General features: G+C 43.6%; 1 protein-coding gene and 1 long non-coding RNA gene across 3 annotated transcripts in view; both read right to left on the reverse strand.

The window, feature by feature from the left end:
• The window catches only part of NEBL (nebulette), a 395,196-nt gene that overhangs the window by 201,633 nt on the left and 173,467 nt on the right, over positions 1-20,096 (reverse strand). The gene's annotated exons all lie outside the window — the stretch shown is intronic.
• LOC149122580 (uncharacterized) lies at positions 6,654-10,224 on the reverse strand. The gene is made up of 3 exons (XR_016219320.1): positions 9,688-10,224; positions 7,852-7,904; positions 6,654-7,757 (listed from the first exon to the last, which is right to left on the reverse strand). It is a non-coding gene; the product is annotated as an uncharacterized LOC149122580 (long non-coding RNA).

Consider the following 20,096-nt stretch of genomic DNA (forward strand, 5'->3'; position numbering starts at 1 on the left):
GGAAGCTGATATCCTGGCATAGCGAGGTACTCACTCCTTGCAACAGGGTGGTGGGGACTCAGATGACCTGGTAAAGGAACCTGATTCTAAACTTGGAGCTGTGCCTAATGCCTCCCTGAGAAACAAGTCTCTCACTTGAAGGTGAGGAAATTAGATAATCTCTATAGGCCCCATATAATGCTAAGACTTCCCTGATTCATCCTCTCAAAGTTCTCTGGAGAATTAACCCTGAAAGGCGGTGAGAAGAATTATCCTGAGGCAGCTTGTGATGACCAGCAAATAAACAGGCTTCTATTCTAATGCAAAAGGGTATGCCAGGCATCAAGCTAATTTATTTTAGAATTACTTTCAAAAGTCACCAGTGAAGGAAAGAGAGTTTTCTGATTAACCTTTAGCTAGCCATAACATTGAACCTGGACAAACTGCTCCTTCCTTAATCATTCCAGTACTCTATAGCCATAAACTTACTATCAGTTCCCAAGTCACAAAGAGTTGTGCACAGTATATGTGCTCATAGGAATTCAAGGCACCCAGGGATAACAGTGCAGTCTGTGTATAGCACAGAGAGAAATGAAAGGAGCTGGCTGTCTGGGAACAGAACCCAAACCTCATTAGTCTGTTGGCTCAACCAACGGAGCAAAGTAGCCATACCTAATGAGACATATACATTTACCCAGGGTATGAGAGGCCCCCCAGAAATGCTCCACCTGATATGCACAGGAGGAAAATGCCCAATACACGTGACACTAAGAAATGCTGGTTCTGCAAGTTAGACCTTTGTGAACCAAGTCCTCAGGGATCTGGTATTTAAAATTCCCCTACAGCAATTACTTTATTATGGAGAAAATAATTGATCCTAACTTATTTATTTCATGAATCCATATACTCAGCGGTAAAGGAAGACCTTTCTCTCTGTCTGTCTCTCTCAGTGTCCACTCTGCCTGTCAAAAAAATAAAAAAAAATACTAAACAGTTCACTTAATAACTAATTTTTAATCAAAACCTATAAAGAGGGAAAAAAGTACTTTCTAATAATGAAGTTTTCCAGGCAAACATCCAAAAAACCAACAGAAAGTTCTGTTAGAAAAAAAAAAAAACTCTTCAAACTTCTGAAAGTTAAGATTATACTAAAAACAGGCATACAAAGAACATATAGTAAAAATCTAATATCAAACTTCTGTAGCAACATTGATTTCCACCATCATTTTAAATAAAAAAAATTATATGACAACTAAATACAAATTATTTTTTCCAAGCTATATGAACAATGTAGTTGTCAGTTTATTTGACAAAGTTCAAGGGACAAAACTAAATAACCAGTGGGTCCAGATGTTATTTACATTTTTCATGTAGAGCAAAATAAAATACTGAACAAAAACTATTTCTAAGAGAAGGCCAACTACTAAAAACTTCCAGTCTGACTCCAGAGTATCTTTGCTTCACTGGGTCTTCAATTTTTTTTTTCTTTATTGTTCATTTGAGAGAGAGTCTACTGGTTCAGTTCCTAAATGGCTGGGCCAAGCTGAAGCCAAAAATCACAGCCAGCTCTTACATGTGGGTGGCAGGAATCCAATCGCTTGAGCCATTACCACTGCCTCCCAGGAAACCAGAGTCGGGAGTTGGAGGTGGGCCTGGAACTCAGGCACTCAGTACGGGATGCGAGTTTCCTAACTGGAAGCCTAACCACTAGGTCAGACTTCTCCCCCTGTTTCATCAGGCTTTGACAATGAGAAGTTTTCACCCTATAAAACATTTAACTGAGCTTGTTTTAAGCTAGAAAAGGGAAGAATTGGAGGTGTTTCATCAACTACGGTCACCTCTTCATTTTCCTAGTCAGTTTTCCTAGTCAGTTTTATGTTGCTATTCCAAAACACCTAAAGCTTTAGGCAACTTGCAAATGAAAGGCATTTATTTAGCTTACAGGTAGGAGGTTCAAGTGCATGGCACTGGCATCTGTTGGGTTCTGGTGAGGACCCTTTGGCTAGGTCATAGCACGGCAGATGGCATCAATGGCAGGAGTGTATGTCAGAGGGAGAGGCAAATGGCTCTTGCAGAAGAGGGAAGCAAGGAGAGCTGCCAGTCTCACTCATGGGAACTAATTCCCATGGAAACTAATCCAGTCCACAAGGCCAACATTAATCCCTTCTGAGAACACGCTCCCATGACTATCCACACGTGCCTACCTCTTAAAGGTTTTCTACCTTCTCTGCACCACTACATGGGAGACCAAGCCCCCAGCATGTGAACCTCTGAGGGCCATTCTCAGACCACATCCAAATCACAGCAAGGGAGCCCTGGAAAATCTCTTTTCATTCCTTCCCGAACACTTGCCCACTGCAGCCCTTCCTTACCATGCTGAAGTTAACCCTGATTTTGTGCATTAAAGAAAATGTTCCATATTTCTATAATGACCTCAATCTCAAATGGATCCCAGAAACTCCATCCCCACCCACAGAAAATTTTGCTCAAAAAGTACTTTTTAAAATCAGGGTCTGTGACATTCTAATACGATTATTGCCACATAAAATACCAGAACACGGATCAAGTTTATTACCATGAAATCTCAATCTAAGCTGCTAATTAAATGCCAGGGGAAAAAAGCAACATTTTCTCCTTGAGTTCTGCTAATCATTTCAGTTAGTCAGAAATAATTCTACGTAGCAAAAAAGTATTTTTTTTCTAGTTGACGAAAAGGAAAATACCACCCCCTCAAACGTATTCCACAATCTACCAACACTCATCTTTGCTGAAAGTACAATATTCAGGGTGGGGAATAGTGCTGAATAAAAAAATATATGTAAGGGCCAGCATTGTGGCACAATAGGTTAACCCGTTGCCTGCAATGGCGGCATCCCATATGGACGCCAGTTCAAGTCCTGGCTGCTCCCTTCTGATCCAGTTCCCTGCTAATGGTAAGGGAAAACAGAGGAAGATGGCCAAGTTGGAGACCTGGAAAGAAATAAGCTCTTGGCCAGGCCCAGCCCTGGCTGTTACGGCCATTTGGGGAGTGAACTAGCAGATGGAAGCTTGCTCACTCTCTCTCTCTCTCTAACTCTGCCTTTCAAATAAATAAATAAATCTTAAAAAAAAAAGATATGTGTAAACTGTGACTAAAATTGTCAAAAAGCAAAAATCTTACATCTATATACAAAAGGACTAAGAGGGAAATACAAGTGTGGGTGTGTTAGATTCTTAGAATATGGGCCTCTGGGTGATTTCAGATCTTTATTTCCATTATTATTGCTATAAAATTATTTGCACAAACAATAAAAAGCTTAACTACATATTCCAATGTACATTGGTACATTCTAGACTTGCTGGCACTGTGAGCATGGAGAACGGACCCTGTTCTGCAGGGTAAATGATCGACATCAGCACACAGGCCAAGCGCTAAATGAAGGGTGCCCATCCCAGGCAGTGACACAGGGTAATTTACTGTCCCCCTGCAAAGCTCTCATGCATATGTAGCTGTGCAAATGTGATTTTTTTTCCAAGTGAGTACAACATAACCATATAATATCCTACCGCATATATAATTCATGCAAAGCAATCTAACAGTTCAAAGGCTGGCTCAGCTGTTGTAATAAGCAGATTAGCCTACTCAAAAACAAATACAAAAATTTTAATAAGGCTAGCAGTAATGGAAATGTCACCTATCTCATTGACCTTAGAAAGTAATTCTGTTGTCTCCCTTTCGAAATGCCCAAAGTATTTTGGGGTTATATCTGAACTGAGCAAATTTGATAGTTTTGCAACCAGCCCAGCTAGTCATCACTCAAGGCTTGCTGCCCCTGCCACAGGTCTAGCCTTAATATGACAATGGCTCAGGTAGACTTAACTGAATGTTACCTAAAATCCCTTTCAACGATAAATTCCATGGTTCCCTAGTTAATCTTAGTATGTCAAAACATGTACAATTTATAGGTTCTTGAAACAAAGTAGGATCTATTAAGTCATAATGAACATCAAGTCAAACTAATCCCATTTCATGTATTTAGATAAATTAATCTGAACCTTGCTTTCTCTTGAGTGTCAGTTTCCATGATATATCCTAAACCAATATCTTAACCAAATTTTACTTTAATATTTAAAATGAAATAACTGAGCCTAGAAATGTAAAAACATACTTTTTCCAAACACTAAAATCAAGAAGCAGAATAATAAATTTTAGTGTCTACCTTATATTTACAAGAATTTATTTATATCTCATTTAAATATAGGAAACTGTTAACAACCTATCCTTCCATCTAAATAAAAGATATTATTTATTTACTATTTCTGGAGTCCTAATTAACATGTTCAAAGCATTGTTATTTGTTTAAGAATTCACTCCTGGGACAAGTATTTGAGCTACCAGCTAAGATGGCCATGTCTCACATAAGAATGCCTGGATTTAATATTCATCTCCAGCTCCTGACTTCAGCTTCCTGCAGACCCTGGGAGGCAGCAATGATGGCTCTATTGGTTGGATCCCTGCCATCTCAACTGAGTTCCCAGCTCCAAGCTTCAGCACCTGGCCTGTGGCCATTGTGGGCATTTGGGGAGTAAATCAGCAGATAGCTCTTCCTCTCTATAGCTGCTTCACAGATCAAGAAATAAGTAAATTTTATTCCTGATTCTATATTTCAATGATGACAAATAAAAATCAGTAAACTTTGTATAAGACAGCATACACCATGTTGCTGTAATCATAAACATGTGGGACCTCAAAAAGTTGGTGGGAAAATTTGAATTAAAAGAGAAGTTGATTTTAATGCAAAAAATTCTGAAATCCATGCATACTTTTTCATAATACACATTTTCCATGAACATTTTGAAGTTTATTTACAAGATCTTTATATTGTTAAAATTATGAACAAGATCATTGTTTCCTCATGCTACCATTCAATTTTTTACAAAACATTCATGTATAACACTCATTCTAACCCAACCGTGGCTGTTCCTAAGGACATGGTTTCCTGCAGCCCTACCCGGGTGATGGAAGGCTAGGCTGTGCATCCCCAGGACTGCCCGCTGCTGCTCTGTCCTCCCAGCTCCTGCAGGGCACCTGCTGCTGTACCACCTCACCCCCACGTCACACACCCTCATCCAACTCTGGCTCACTCCTCCACTCTACCACTCTCAGCATTCTTAGTGATCACGACATGACGACACCATGCATTCTCCATGCTGGTTCCTCCATCCCTGACCAGCTCTCGCTAAAGGCTCTGTCCTCCACTCAGCTCAGCCTCCCACCGCCCAAGCCACAGCCTAGAGCATGTGGTCAACAGCTGAGCCACGTCTCAATCTTTGTAAAGCCTCCCAATCTATGGCCGGCACCTCTTATTTGTCAACTCATTCCTTGATACTTTAATTCCAACTATTTCCTGAACTCACCAAGACTTCCAATCCACTGACCATTTCTACTGCATGTTGTCCCACACTACACCTCCATTGTAACTCAGCCTCCTCGTCTGTCATCAGGATCACTTCCTTGCAACCACCCTCAAACCTTTCATCCCTCTCTCCTCCTGCTGAACTCTCTTAGCCCACCCCCAACATGGTAAAACCCAGCTCTCTGCCTACGCTGCATTGCAAGCAAAAGACCCAGTGTGGCAGTGTGGTAGAGAAAAACACACAGCTAGGCTATCTCAGTTTAAGTTATTAATTCACCTGAGCCCTCAGCCCTGGTTTGGTAGCTGCCACAATTTGTTCCCCATCCCACCCCCATTCATCACTTTCCCATTCCTCAGAAAAAACTATTTCCACACTATCATGCCTACTCAATATTCCACACCTGCTCCCTGACTCATTTCTAATTGATAACTCTAATTTTTATTTCATCGTGGAAATAAGCCCACTCAAAAGGAAGCTTCATCATTTTTCTACCAAGAACAAAAACAAAAAAAATCTTCCAGTCCTCTCTAGTCCAACAGAATGAACTGTCCTGGCTCTTGGCTAAGGCCAACCTCTCCCCCTGTGCACTGAGTCCTGTCACTCCTCGCCCATCAAGGACTTTGCTCCAAAAATCAACCACGCTCTGCATGCCATCAATAATGCCTTCTCCACTGGGCCATTACCATTAGGATGTAACATACAATGTTACCTCGCAATCTATTTTTCTGCTGCTCTTGACAGCAAGATCTCATCGAATAGTGGTCTACATTCACTGTTAGACTTCTCTCTTTTTTTAAAAGATTTATTTTATTTATTTGAAAAGAACAGTTACAGAGAGGCGGGGGGGGGGGTCTTCCGTCTGCTGGTTCACTCCCCAGGTGGCCACAATGACTGGACCTCTCTGGATCCAAAGCCAGGAGCCAGGAGCTTGTTTTGGGTCTCCCACATGGGTGCAGGGGCCCAAGCACTTAGGCCAGCTTCCACTGTTTTCCCAGGCCATAGCAGAGAGCTGGATCAGAAGTGGAACAGCCAGGACCTGAACTGCACCCATATGAGATGCAGGCAAATGCAGGCAGTGGTTTTACCCACTACGCCACAGTGCTGGTCCCAAGACTTATCTTCTATGACTAGGTCATGACCACGTTGCAAGCAGACTTTCATCATCCACCACATCCCAGAAACTACCCATGAGTTTCATGTGACTAAAGTTCAAGGGTAATTCTCAGTCATTAACTGCTCAGAAGCATTTTTTTTATTTCATTTTATTTGAAAGGCAGAGAGATGGGGAGAAATAGAGAAACAGCCACAGACATGCGGAGAAAGACCTTCCATCTGCTGGTTTATTCCTCAAATGTCCGCACAGACTACACTGGGCCAGGCCAGGGCCAGTCCAGAGCTGAATCCTGGTCTCCCAGGTGGGTGACAGCAAACTAACTACTTAGGCCAGCACCTGCTGCATGCCAGGGTATGTATTAGCAGGAAGCTGGGATTGGAAGTGGAGACAGGACTTGAACCCGGTCAGTCTGAAATGGGATGCAGGTGTCCCTGTGAGCATCTTAACTACTGCAGCCAACACCTGCTCCTCTCAGAGGCACTTTAATGGAGATGAATGTCTCTCCTTGAGAACCACGCCCGTTGATTGGCTGCATCTCAGCAGCTAGAGAAATGTCTGGGATATATTAGGCATGCAAGAAATATTTGCTGAATGAATAAGTGAATCAGTTTGATGGTCAATTTTCAAGCAGTGGTGACTCTAATACACATGGACAGTAGGCATGTGCTCTTGGGAGGTACCGGCATTATAATCACTGCTTCTTAAGGCAACAAAGGCCTTCTCAAAACCACTATTTGCCCCAACTTACGTAGTTTAAAAATATGCTTCATCACTATTAATTTCAGGTTTTGTTTTTTGTTTTTGTAGGAAAGACTTTCCAAAGATGATCACTTAGAACGGGTTTTCATCTTCCTGGGCAGTATGTGAAAACTACAGACACCCATGAAGATGATCCACCACCTCCACGGCCTAGAAAACTCAGTAAATATGTGGATGCTTCCTGAAATTTACATTTGTATTCAGTGTAACTCAAATCAAAATCCCAATGGGTTCGTTTTTAGAATTTCACAACAAATATGGAGAAACAAAGAAGCCACAAATTCCTGAAATATGAGAAGGTGAGGGAGGGGAGATTGCTGGCATTTCTGGATAACCAGAATATTAAAAACCATAGCAAGGAACTGGCACAGGGCAGACAAACTGATCAAGGGAACGGAGCAGTAGGCCCAGCAAAGGAACACTTGACTGGGGAGGGGTTTCCGGTCCATGGATGACTGTCCATCAGTGAACAGCTGGTGACGGCAGAGGCGGGGTCTCCATCTGAGGGCTGCAGAGGCAATGGGGGAGAGGCAAGAGGCTGTGCAGAGGATTCAGGGAGTCGGTGAATTTAGATGGGGAAAAAAATCCTTCTTTTTACTCACTTCTAACTGCAACAGAGCATTTCTGCCAGTTATTAATGCGGTATTAGCAGAACCTGTGACAAAAAAATTTTTGATAAAAAATCATATTTTCATATCACATTAGAGTTGTCACAGGTATCTTATTGTATCATTTATACCCATCATTACTTTGTTATTATGGTACTTAGCATTTTAATAAAGAAGCCATCTATTCTTTTATTAGAAATTCATTTCTAATATTTGGTTAACTATTTTAATATAATTCACTGTCATGTGATTCACTGTATTTTATGCAACTGAAAACACTTTTTCTAAAGTGAGCCAAAAAACTTCATCAAACTGCCAAAGGAGGCCATGGTACACAAACAGTTAAAAATTCCTGCCTAGGGACTGCTATGAACTGAATGTGTCCTTCCAAAATTCCTGTTCAAGTCAAATCCCGGATGTGATGGTGTCTGTGGGTGACAGCCTCTGGCAGTCAATTAGATCTTGAGAGTGGAGCTTCGTGAATGGAGCAGTGTCCCTGTAAGCAAAGCCCAGAGCGCTAACACTCACTCCCTCTCTACCACATGAGGATCCAGGGAGAAGCTGGCCACCCACACACTGCAAAGAGGGCCCTTGGCAGACACCAGGCCTGTAGGCCCCTTGGTCTTCTCAGACTGTAGAACCCTGAGATTAAAATGCTTGTTTAAGCCTGCAGCAGCCCAAATTGACCAAGGCACTGAACTTCAGGCCAAAGAAATCTCAGAGCACTGACATTCTGTAGATAGAGAATTCGTGCGAATTAGAATCACTCACCACATGCAGTTTGGGTTAGTTTAGCCTAGCAAAATGACAACTTTCTTTCTACCTCATCCCCAGTGTGACTAGCTCACCAATCTCCGGTCAGAGACAATACCTGCCACTTAACGTCCAGTTCACAAACCCTGGCTTTCAGATCACCCATGTCGCCTCTGCTTTTCTGATCAGCTGCCCCCTGCATGGTCCATAAACCTGGGCATTCTGCTTTGCATGTCCCAAGCATGCTGTCCATCAATTAAGCTCTGCTCCATACAACAAATTAGCATCCCTAACACAAACTCTGGTGTTTGACAGCTTCTCTCTACAGGGACACAGGGGCTATAATTTAATACACAAAACCTATCAAGGGGTATGGGATATTTCCACACTGGTTCATTTAACAATTTGCTCTGCAGTAAATGAAATGTTCTAGACTTCATTCCTATTACCTAAATGGGGAATTGAGCCTCTGACTACATAAAGAATTTGTATGGGAGAATTTTAGAGGTAGATTTATGACTGCCAAGCCCTGAAGGAATCAAACGGTGCTACTAGTTTGATGAAAAAGAAGAAGGATGAATTAAGTGGAACTGTCTATAAATAGGAGGTTCTAAAGTTTGAGATTTTTTTTAACTTTGTGATGTGATCACCACCATATGATGAAACTGATAAATACACTTAGCCAACTTATTATCACAAACTTTGTGTAAATGATTTTGGTGCACAGGAGAAAAATTTACTTATTGCTTGGTTTTGGGGGATATTTTAAACAAAGCGCCCTGCCCAGGTGACAAATCTATGCCTGTAAGACCGGAGGGTCTGTTAGGGTGCTTATTTGTTTTACATGAATAATCATCTTTTTAAAAGCAAGTGGATACAGCATTTTCATTTTTACTTTTAAAGAGTTATTATACTAATAAGTAAACAAATGCTGGCTCTGAGATAGATATTAGGGACTAAGTAGATAGTTTTCATGCTTTATGATAATCTACTATCTTTTGAACACCCGCCCTAAGTTTTGTAAATTCTGCACATTTTAAGTCTTGCTTCCTCTCAGTGCAGAAGCTTTAAACTCACTTTCTCAGTCTTCCTTGCAGCTAGACGACAGGCACGTGACCTAGGCACCACCACCTGGATGCATCCATAAGTCTTTAATTCAGAAGAGATGGTGAGGAAGCAGGCACCACGGAAATCTCTTCCTGATAGAGCCCACAAAGGCTCCTGGGCTCCAGGCTGGCGGGGCCCCGGGCAGTAGCCCATGTGAGCAGCAGGAGCATGACCTCCCATCAGCAGATTTACCAAGGCCCTTGCTGATGCAGGCATGGTGCACTTCGAAAGCCCCAGCTGTCGCTCCCCCTCTTCGCGGAGGAACGACACTAGACCCTGCGCTGTTCTTTTGTCTGCTCGGCCCTTCCCGGGTTTGCTGCTGGTTCTTCCCGGGTTGGCTGCCGACCCTTCCACCTCCGTGGAGGGGCGGCTCCCCCTGCCACTTTCCCCACTTCCGCGGGGGAGTGGCACACCACCAGCCAGCTCTCTCGGGGGCTGCTCAGATGTTATCCGGATGTTCCTAGTGCATGTTGTCTCTCTCCTCCTTTATAGTCCTCTTCCACCAATCCCAACTCTGCTACCCACACGCCGAGCACGCTGCTCTCCTCCAATCAGGAGCAGCTCCTGCAGTTTATTGGTCAAACTGGAGGCAGCTGTGTAGAAGTTGTTTTCTCCTCTTCCAGCGCCATATTGTGGGAGAGCAGATGCATAGAATAAGTCTTAATTCCAGTAACTTAGTCTAGTCCGAGTTGCTCCCCACACCCAGCTGCTTAGCCTACAAACCTAACCTCCTGCTCTCACCTTCAGCCACTTTCCCTAAGCTACCTATCCTCCTCTTCTACATTTATTTTCTACCTAAACTAACTACAATTAAAGTAGCCCTTTGCAATGATAAATTCTTTCATGGGATTTTAAAAAGTCGTTTAAATTTTCTTTTTAGAACACTCCAAAAGGTCCACAGAAAGTCTTAGGATATGCAAGGTAAACACAATTAAATTGGAGTATCTAAGTATAGCAATATTTAAGAATATATACTCACTGAAGTTCTGGTCATGAAATTTTTGCCAACAGAAGACATCACTGAATTGCAGCCAAAGGAAACCAGTAAGTTATGAATGACACTGACTTCTTAGTAGGATGGACTAAGGATCTGAATATAAGAGGAACTTGTTGATACAAATGAAAATCTTACAAGGGCAGGGTATGCACGTGTACAGCTATTCCCACAATTATGCTATGCAACAAGCTATCCAAAGACTAGTAACTCAGAATAATCCACATTTATGTTTCTTGCTCCTGAGTCTGCAAGTCAACCATCAGAGTCCATTTGGTTATGGGTTTTAGGGTGAGTTCTTTTCTGCTCTGCATGTCTCCACAGGCTCTCAGACCAGCAGATACTCAGAACACGTCCTCACAGTGGATAGCGGCAGCACCAGAAGTGAGGCCAAAGCCACAGAAGCACCTCCACTGGCATCACCACTGTGCAGGGTCCACGGGCTGGCAGGAGACCCAGGGCCATGCCCAACGTGAGCAGGGCAACAGCATCTCCTCTAACAGAGGACAAAGGTGTGGGCATGCCATGCTAAAAGGGGAAGGAGAAGAAAAGGCAGACATGCTGCAACCAACCACAAGTGGCACCCACGCCCGAATCCAGGCCACTGCCATACCAATGAACTCCTTAAACAATAAAATATATTGGTTTACCAAGGTTTAACAGGCCTCAGCCACATATCATCCACTGTACCCAGTGGCAACTTATAGTATGCACAAAGATTAGCCCGACATGCACAATGCCAAATGAGCCAACATAAACAACTGTAGCACCTCACAACAGAACCATCTCATGAGCAAACACAATACACATTACCCTATCTCCCATTACCAACCTCAGAATGTGCAAAGCGATTTTTCTCAATCACTTTAACTTTCAGCCCAGCCAGCGAAATCTTGTTTTCTCACCTTTTTAATTACACTGACCTAAATGGAATATACCTTGTCACACATTTATTTCATGTCATACTTAATTGCTCTCTTTAGACCTTCCATGTGTAGTCAATTTATTGAACAAAATGTATTTGACTTTGAAAGTGATTCCACATAAGGGAAGCTAGAGTACAGGGATGGCATCTCCAGGATCCTTCAGTGAGTTTTAGTCTACAGATCCAGAAAGAGTAAAACTGCATCTGCAACATATATTGAAGCTTCACCAATCACTGCAGTAACTGATTCAAGTATAACAAATTCAATGTCCTTTTGCCTTCAAATTTCAGACTAAATGATAATTCACTTCATCGGCCATCATCTAAGAAGCCCACTGTTAAACTTCTAAACTGGGACCAGCATTGTGGCACAGTGGGTTAAGCTGCTGCCTGCAGCACCATCAGCCCACACGAGCACCGATTTGAGTCCCAGCTGCTCCACTTCTGATCCAGCTCCCTGTCATGGCCTGGAAAAGCAGCAGAGGATGGCCCAAGTCCTTGCAGCCCTGCTCCCACATGGAAGACCTGAAGGAAGCTCCTGGCTCCCAGCTGTTGTGGTCGTTTGGGGAGTGAATCCTGCCTCTGTAACTCTGCCTTTCAAACAAATAAATCAATCTTTTAAAAAGAAACTGTTAAACCAAGTTACCTCGTACATGCAACCACAGCAAGCGGCATTCTCTCCTGGATGCCAACCACAGACACTCATCGTGGGTCAGAGAAGACAGTGAGGACATCAGGAGCCCCTTGTCTTTGATGCAAAGACTGAAAGTCAGGACAGGGCAAACGCAAAAGGGAAATTAGCCTGAGTTTGTGGACTCAAAAGGCTTTCTTAGCCTTGGCAGCTCACGTCAAGAGCCTTCGGTGGTCACTGACATAAAAAATAAGAGTGTTAATTGTTAAATCAACAACAGGAGTCACTGTGCACTTACTCCCTGTGTTGGACCTCTGTCCTTAATGAGGTGTACTATGAGAATTAACGGGAAAACTTGTCTTCAAACAGTACTTTACACTTGTATGTCTGTGTGGGTGTCAACTGTTGAAATCTCTACTTAGTATAGCATTGGTCTTCTGTATATAAAATCAATTAAAAACGATCTTAATGAAGAATGGAATGGGAGAGGGTGTGGGAGGTAGGATGGCAGTGGGGGTGGGAGGGTAGGATGAGGGGAAGAAATACTATATTTCCAAAAGCTGTACCTATGAAATTTGTATTCATTAAATAAAAACCTTCTAAAAAATACTAGATGGAGCATTTCTCCTTGTGTGCCAGGCCATGTCACCTACATTATGTTACATTCGATCAAAATTGACTGACCCTGATAAAAAGCAAAAATGCGGGTGTACTTGTTTGATGATTTCTCCAGTATAAAAACTTCTAAATACTTTGAAAAAAAAAAAAAAGGAAATGAGCCTGAAAAGAAATGGGCATGGCTCTCCGAACCCTGCCCAGCCCCTCCCAGTAAGAGAGAGAACAGGAAGCCAGGGCTGACGGACCTGACACGCGATGCACCCATCCTAACAGATGACGCTCGCAGTCCCTCAGCAAGTGCCCTTCTTGGGAAGCCCATGGCTTGGTAACTGCATCTGGTGTGCAGGCGGCTGCCCAGCCTCCCTGCCAGAGAGACAATGGGCATGTGACAACAGGTGTGGTTGGTGTACACAATTAAAGCTACAAGGAAGTGCTCCTGCACTGGAGCAGGGCCTAAATAGAAAGGATTCCCCAGGTGTGGTTCTGTCGTCTCCCACCCCAGGACCACCAGTGGGCAGCTCTCTGGCAACAAAGCAGACAGGCCTATCGGCCAGGCAGAAAGGAGGCTGCCCACACACGAAACAGACTCCTGTCTTGTCTGTCCTGTGATTCTGTCAATTGTTGCTAATAACTCCAACACATCAAAACATCCTTGATTTTTTTTTTCTAAAACTGACAATGACGGTTTATTCTTGAGTGGTTTTCACACGTTCTGAAGCTGACACCGCTGTTTCAATGCTCTCTGCAAATGCAGCCCGGTTTGGAAAGAATTATTTCTGAGTGCAGAAGGCTAGCTGTGAGCTAGATGCTGTGAGCAGCAATTCTTACTGCTGTTTCAACCAGCTTGCCTCTTGTGGTACTAATTCTTTCTCCTTTTCAGTTGATTAAAAAAAATCCGTGCTTCCATTTTTAATCTTACAAAGCGAGCAGTCCCGTTTCCAAGGCCAGATTCCTCTCCCCTACTAATCTCCCCCGGCACGGTGCAGAGAGCAGTGAGCTGGGGCTCATAACTCCAACAACACTCATGGGGGCTCTGGGTCACCCATATTCACTGCGAACCATGGAAGGCTGGAGCTCCCACATGCTTTTTACAGGGACTGCCACAAAATCAATGACTGTGCCACCATCATGTGATACATCATCATGACCCAAAGCTTTCGGGTTAGTAGGAAATGGCCAGCCTGCGAAAGCAATTTCCTGCTCAACCTCATCGACTTCACATAAAATACGCCAAAAAGGCAATGTCCTCTCACAAAACCGAGATTTGCCACTCGGAATGTCTCTGAGCGTGAGCATCCTTTGGTGTGTAACAGTATGATTCTAAACCTTACATGCGGCTTAGGTCACCAGGAGAAGCTAAGGTACCTTATATTTATAATGCCTTATGATTTTCCTCAAGTTTCAGGGATTTAAAAACTAAATTCACTCGTTTTTATTTCTCTCACTGCTTCCTTAAAATCCCACTCACTAAGCACTTGCAGAACCGTAGGCAGTTACTCCTTCATCGGAAGCGATGACGAAGGCGGGTCCTGAGAAGCAGCTGCCTGGCCACCCTCCGGTCTGGTGATCTCTCCTGTGACTCCAGTTTCATTCTTCAAGCCCTCAAGACATTGCTGGCCCATAACAAGTGAAAACATTATTTAATCATCCCAAGTTATTGTAGATGTCATTTCACTGTCGGTAAATCCAGTTTTCACCAAACCTTAACAAACTTTTCTTTTTTAACTTGGGGAATGATAGCACCAGAAACACCAAAACATGCTGTAAGTAGTGGGTGATACCCAGTAGCACAGTTCTCCCACTGCAGATTTGAAGGGAGGGCCTTTTCCCCAAAAGGCAAAGCCAGCTGACCACAGAGGTCACTATGCCCAGAAGGCTCCCTTACCCACATACCTCACCCCAGCCCCCAAATAAGGGGGCACAGCTGCCTACGTGCAGCAGCCGTCAGGGTCAGGTGGAAAATGCAGACCAGCATCCTGAGAACAGGAACGCAGTTACCACTGCTGGGTGCCACCCATGGGCCAAGACCTGTTCCAGGACTGCTGGTTCAAAACACATCACCGACCTCACAGTAACCTTCAGAGAGAGAGAAAATCGGCATTTTAAAGCAAAGAAAAGGAGAGTTTAAATAACCTGTGCACAGCCACAGATATTAGGTGGTAGAGACAAATTGAAACCAAGTGAACTGTCTCCTAAGCCCTCCCTCTTGCCTTCTCATTCCACTGGCTTGCGGCAGAGTTAGACTGTACAATGGCCAGCTTTTCCAGTCAAGCTAAACTGCATCAGTTACCGTCTCAGAAGGATCATGTTGTTTGCCAAAAAACCCAGAAAGTTTTACAGGGCCTTTTTTGATATTCTTTAATATCAAGATTAATGGCAAAGCTAAACAAATGTAAAAAGCAGCCCCAACCCCTACTTGGTGACTGCCGAGTAACTAAGTAAGTGCTGTTTGTGTGGGGATTTTCTCTGCTCTCTCTCTCTCTCCACAACCCTCCAGAACACATTTTGAAATGTGTGTGCAATCAATCACCGCCCTGGTCACTGTGAGAAACAAATGTTCAAACTGGAAAACACCTCATTCTATATAATCTATAAAATGTGTGTTACTTCTCCACGAATCATAAACATTTTGTTTCCAAAACTCCACCTTTTGACACTGTAATTGAGCAGGATTCTAGAAAGCCTGGGCAATACTCTGGCGTTCTCCTGAATTTGCCCATCTGCTTGAAGTCATTTCCTCTTGAATAACCATCAAACGTTTCATCAATGCCTGATCCTGAAGTCATTCATTCACCCACTCACTCCTTTGTTCCTTCAAGCATTCACTGCTCTGGGATCACAGGGACAATGGCAGGACAGGTCCCTGCCTCCTCTGACCGCAGCCCTGACAGCAACCCCAGCTACAATCTCAAAGGCACACCCTCAATCCCTCACTCTACACTTCTGCCTCTCCCCCGTGGCACTGCCTGGGAGTGGTAGGGGGTGGGCGGGAAGGGCTGGGCTCGGGTAGGAAGTTGCCACAATCTGTAGTAGACAACCCCTCCCTGCCAACACAAATCAAATAAACACACAATTTCAGTAAAAACAAGCAAAAAAAAATAGCATTGTTCTCAAGGTGGACATTAGCCCAGCCTGTGTCCCACACTGGAGTGCCTGAATCCAGATCCCCAGTTCCAGCTCCTGAATCCAGTTTTCTGCTAGTGTAACCCTGGGAGGCAGCAATGATGACTTGGTACTCAGTTTCCTACCATCTTTGTGCGAGACCTGGACTGAGTTCTTGGCTTCTGGCTTTAGCCACTGCAGCCATTTGGGGAGTAAACCATCAATGGGCACACTCTCTTCCTCTATTTATATAATCTACACTTTTTTTTTAAAATGGTAGTATATTTGCAATGGAGCAAAGCATCCAGACACGTTGCCCAAGTGCCCCTTCTCACTGGTTTGCTAATTATGAGCAACTCGGAGAGGAATTCCATGGCCACCTTTTCTATTCATACATATCACTCTTCAAAATGCACCTCCTTCAGAGTCCTCTCTCCCTTCCCTCCCGCCCTGTGAGTATCTGTTGATAATCACATGCTTTTAATACAGTGAATATTTCCTAACTTGGCTCCCTAACTTCAAATCTTCCCCAGTGCAATCCATTAACCATCTGATCCCCCAACCTGGAACATGATTTTCAGCAAATCACCTTCTTTCCATCCCGCCCCACCCCCAAGAACCTGCAGATCTCCACAGCCAGTGATGAAGCCCAGCTTCTTCAGCACACCACTCAGGTCTCTACAGCCAGTCTCCCCTTCCTCCTTCTGGAGTTCCTGGAGGGTCACTGATCCATGGGTGGTCCATCAACATATCTGCCGCATTCCCAGCTCCCCCTAGAATGCTGGGCCTTCCATCTCTCCCGCTACATGTCCACTTCTTGTTCCCCCACTGTTTCATTACATTGATAAATACCCTCTAAGTGATTTTCATTGAGAGTTAGTTTAATCATCTTTTGCACCAGTAGGATACAAAATACAGATGGAAGGGAGCTCACCCTCTTCTGAGCATCTCTAGTGCTTCCTGTCAACCACACCCATCAGATGAGTAGCTACATTAGCTTCTCTCCTACATAACTTTGTTGCCAATGAGAGGCTTAACCGAGCCAGAAACTACAACCAATGTTGCCTCGAAGCTGTGGAGCGACCAGAAACAGTGCCATGGCCTCTGTGCACTTCATGAGTGCTTTGGTGGCTGAAGAGGCTCAGAAGAGAAAGAAAATGGGCTAAAGAGAGGAAAACAACTTTAGCAATAGAAATTAACTGCTGAAGAACTCAGGATTAGTAACCAATTCTACAACACATCATATGTATGAGAGCATTTAATTAGTTCTAAGGTAACAAAACAGCATTGCCCAGAAAATCAGATTTCTAATATAATGGAGTGCTCTCTATGACAAGACCTGCTTGTAAAAATGTTTCTGAAATGTGAATAGTTTAGCCTTTCTTCATTTTTTTAATTAAGTTAAATAGCAAAACTGAGCAATAGTGGTATGCATAAAAATAAATGTTAAAAAGTCGGATGCTGGAGATATAAGTAGGAGCAGGCATTTAGCCTAGTGGTTAAGATGCTGGTTAAGACTCCTACATCCTACAGAGCAGTTGGGCTTGAATCCTAGCTCCTGGTCCTGACCCCAGCTTCCTGCTAATGCAGACCCTGGGAGGCAGCAGGTGATGGTTCACATGGTTGGGTCCTTGTCACTCATATGGGAGACCTAGATTGAGTTCCTGGCTCCTAACTTCTGCATGGCCCAACCCTGCCCATTGAGAACATTTGTAGAAGGAGCCAGCAATGACAGATTTCCCTCTCTCTCTCCTCAGGACACCCCTCCCAGTCTGTCTCTCACATAAATAATTTTTTCAATAAATAAATAAAATAAAAATCAGTAATCTCAGAAAGCTTACCGAGGACATTTATTCAATACAAATTAAGATGGATAAAGCAAACAAAATAGCAGAGCTATTAGATTGATAGCTAAACTGGATAAACCACTGACATGCAAATGAACACATTACTACATAATCCCAACAACTGAATGTATTAAAAACCTTCAGGGATGATAAAATCTAAATTGAGCACCAAAAGAGCATCCTGACCCAAATAAATAAAATATTTCTCAGAAAATATAATTTTAAAAATCCACATATGAAGATTTCTTCTAATGAAGAGAACCTGGAGATTTAAAAATATAAAATGTCCTATCACTGATATGATAGAAATCACAGAAATGTCATTTATAATAAATGGCCACACAGAGAAGTCTGGCCTGGTCAAGAACATCTCAGGCTGTAGATTCAGACAAACCTAAAACCAAATCTCAGCAAGAGCTTTGAGCAGCTGTGTGACCCCAGGCAGCTCACAGAACATCTCTGAGCCGCAGCTTCCTCATTTATAAAAGGAAAACAATCATGCTTTCTCAAGGAAGTCAAAGAGAAGATTAAATGAGATACTAGACAAAAAGCCTTTAGTAAATGACTGGATCATCTCTTCATTTATTTATTTAAAAGTCAGAATTACAGAAAGAGAGGGAGAAGCAGAGAGAGAAAGAGATTCTATCCACCCGTTCACTCCCCAAGCAGTGGCAAGGACCAAGGCTGGGCCAGGCCAAAAGCCCAGAGTCAGGAGCTTCATCTGGGCCTCCCACATGATGGGGCAGGGGCCCAAGGACTTTTCCATTACCTGCTGCTTTCAAATGCTCATTAATAGGGCGCTGGATCAGAAGTAAAGAGTACTTTGATATGGGGTGATGGTGTCATAAGTGGTGGCTTAACCCTCTATGCCACAATGCCAGCCACCATGACTCTCATCTTTAACACCCACTAAATATTGTCTTATTTTTTCCAATCACACATTCGCTCACTCATCAAGAATCTACAAGGAGTGTAAAGACAGGCCTGCTGGAGCTCTCACCACAACAATCGGGAAACCACGGGTTGGTCTTGACTGCATTAAAAGGCGGCAGCAGAAATAGAACAATAAAAATGCTATCTCTATGTTTCATATTTGACACCAAAATAAAAAATGTATATAAGCTAGCAGATGGCTGTGAGGAAAAATAGAAATTGCAATAAAGCATACAAGCAATAATACTATCCTATCTGCATATTACATTAAAAACACAACTGGGTTTGCCTTCAAAACTCTGCACCATGTCAACCCTGATGCCCCATGAAGTCACAGTCTGAATTCACAGCTAACCCCAATGCAGTCACTTCATTCATTCACTTCATGTGTTGACTGGGGTCTCCTTTCTATCCAGCATGTGGATCAGGAGGAGGGTAACAAAGCTGAGATCTCAAGATGACAAAGGTGGCCATGGAGGCAGGGCACTCTCACAGCAGGGTCTGGGAGCTCACAAGACAGGGCCGGTCATCTCAAACCAGGGAAGACTCATTGCTACTGCGGGGCCAGGCAACGCCTGGGATCAGAGCCAAGTAAACAAGCCCACACAAGCAGTAATTCTCCTTCCCAGACACATGTTCTAACTCCTTATTGCCATCTGCAAAGCCAAAAGTTTTCTAATCCTAGGAATGCCTTTTCCCATACAAAAACTATAAAGAAGTCCACCTATTTAGGGGTAGCAAAAAAAGCATGGGAGGGACCAGTGCATCCCATATGGGTGCTGGTTTGTGTCCTGGCTGCTCCTCTTCTGATCCAGCTCCCTGCTATGGCCTGGGGAAGCAGTGGAAGACGGCCCAAGTGCTTGGGCCTCTGTACCCACAAGGAAGATCCAGAGGAAGCTCCTGGCTCCTGGCTTCAGATCGGTCTAGCTCCAGCCCTTGCAGCCATCTGGGGAGGGAACCAGCGGATGGAAGACCTCTCTCTCTGTCTCTCTCTGACTGTAACTCTACTTCTCAAATAAATAAATAAAATCTTAAAAAAAAAAAAAGGCATGGGAGAGGAGAGAGGTCTCCAGTCCAGTTCAACATGCATTTATTGATGGCCTGGTGTGTGTTAGAGCTGAGAGATAAAAGCAGAGCCAAGTGATGCTATAGTGTCCTAGTCGCACAAGGCATGCACGTGAGGCCCATCACGTGTCATGGCTGAAGCAGCCAGGACTGAAAGAGTCAGAGCATTTGCCCATGTGTGGCCTGAGACTTGACCCGGGCAATGAGGTTGGATGGTTCCCTGATCCTCTTACAACCTCTCCTTTAACTGCCTCTGAGGCTGGG

Source organism: Oryctolagus cuniculus, chromosome 13, assembly GCF_051225735.1.
Source record: "Oryctolagus cuniculus isolate XC-2025 breed Fujian yellow rabbit chromosome 13, ASM5122573v1, whole genome shotgun sequence".
Lineage (NCBI taxonomy): Eukaryota > Metazoa > Chordata > Mammalia > Lagomorpha > Leporidae > Oryctolagus > Oryctolagus cuniculus.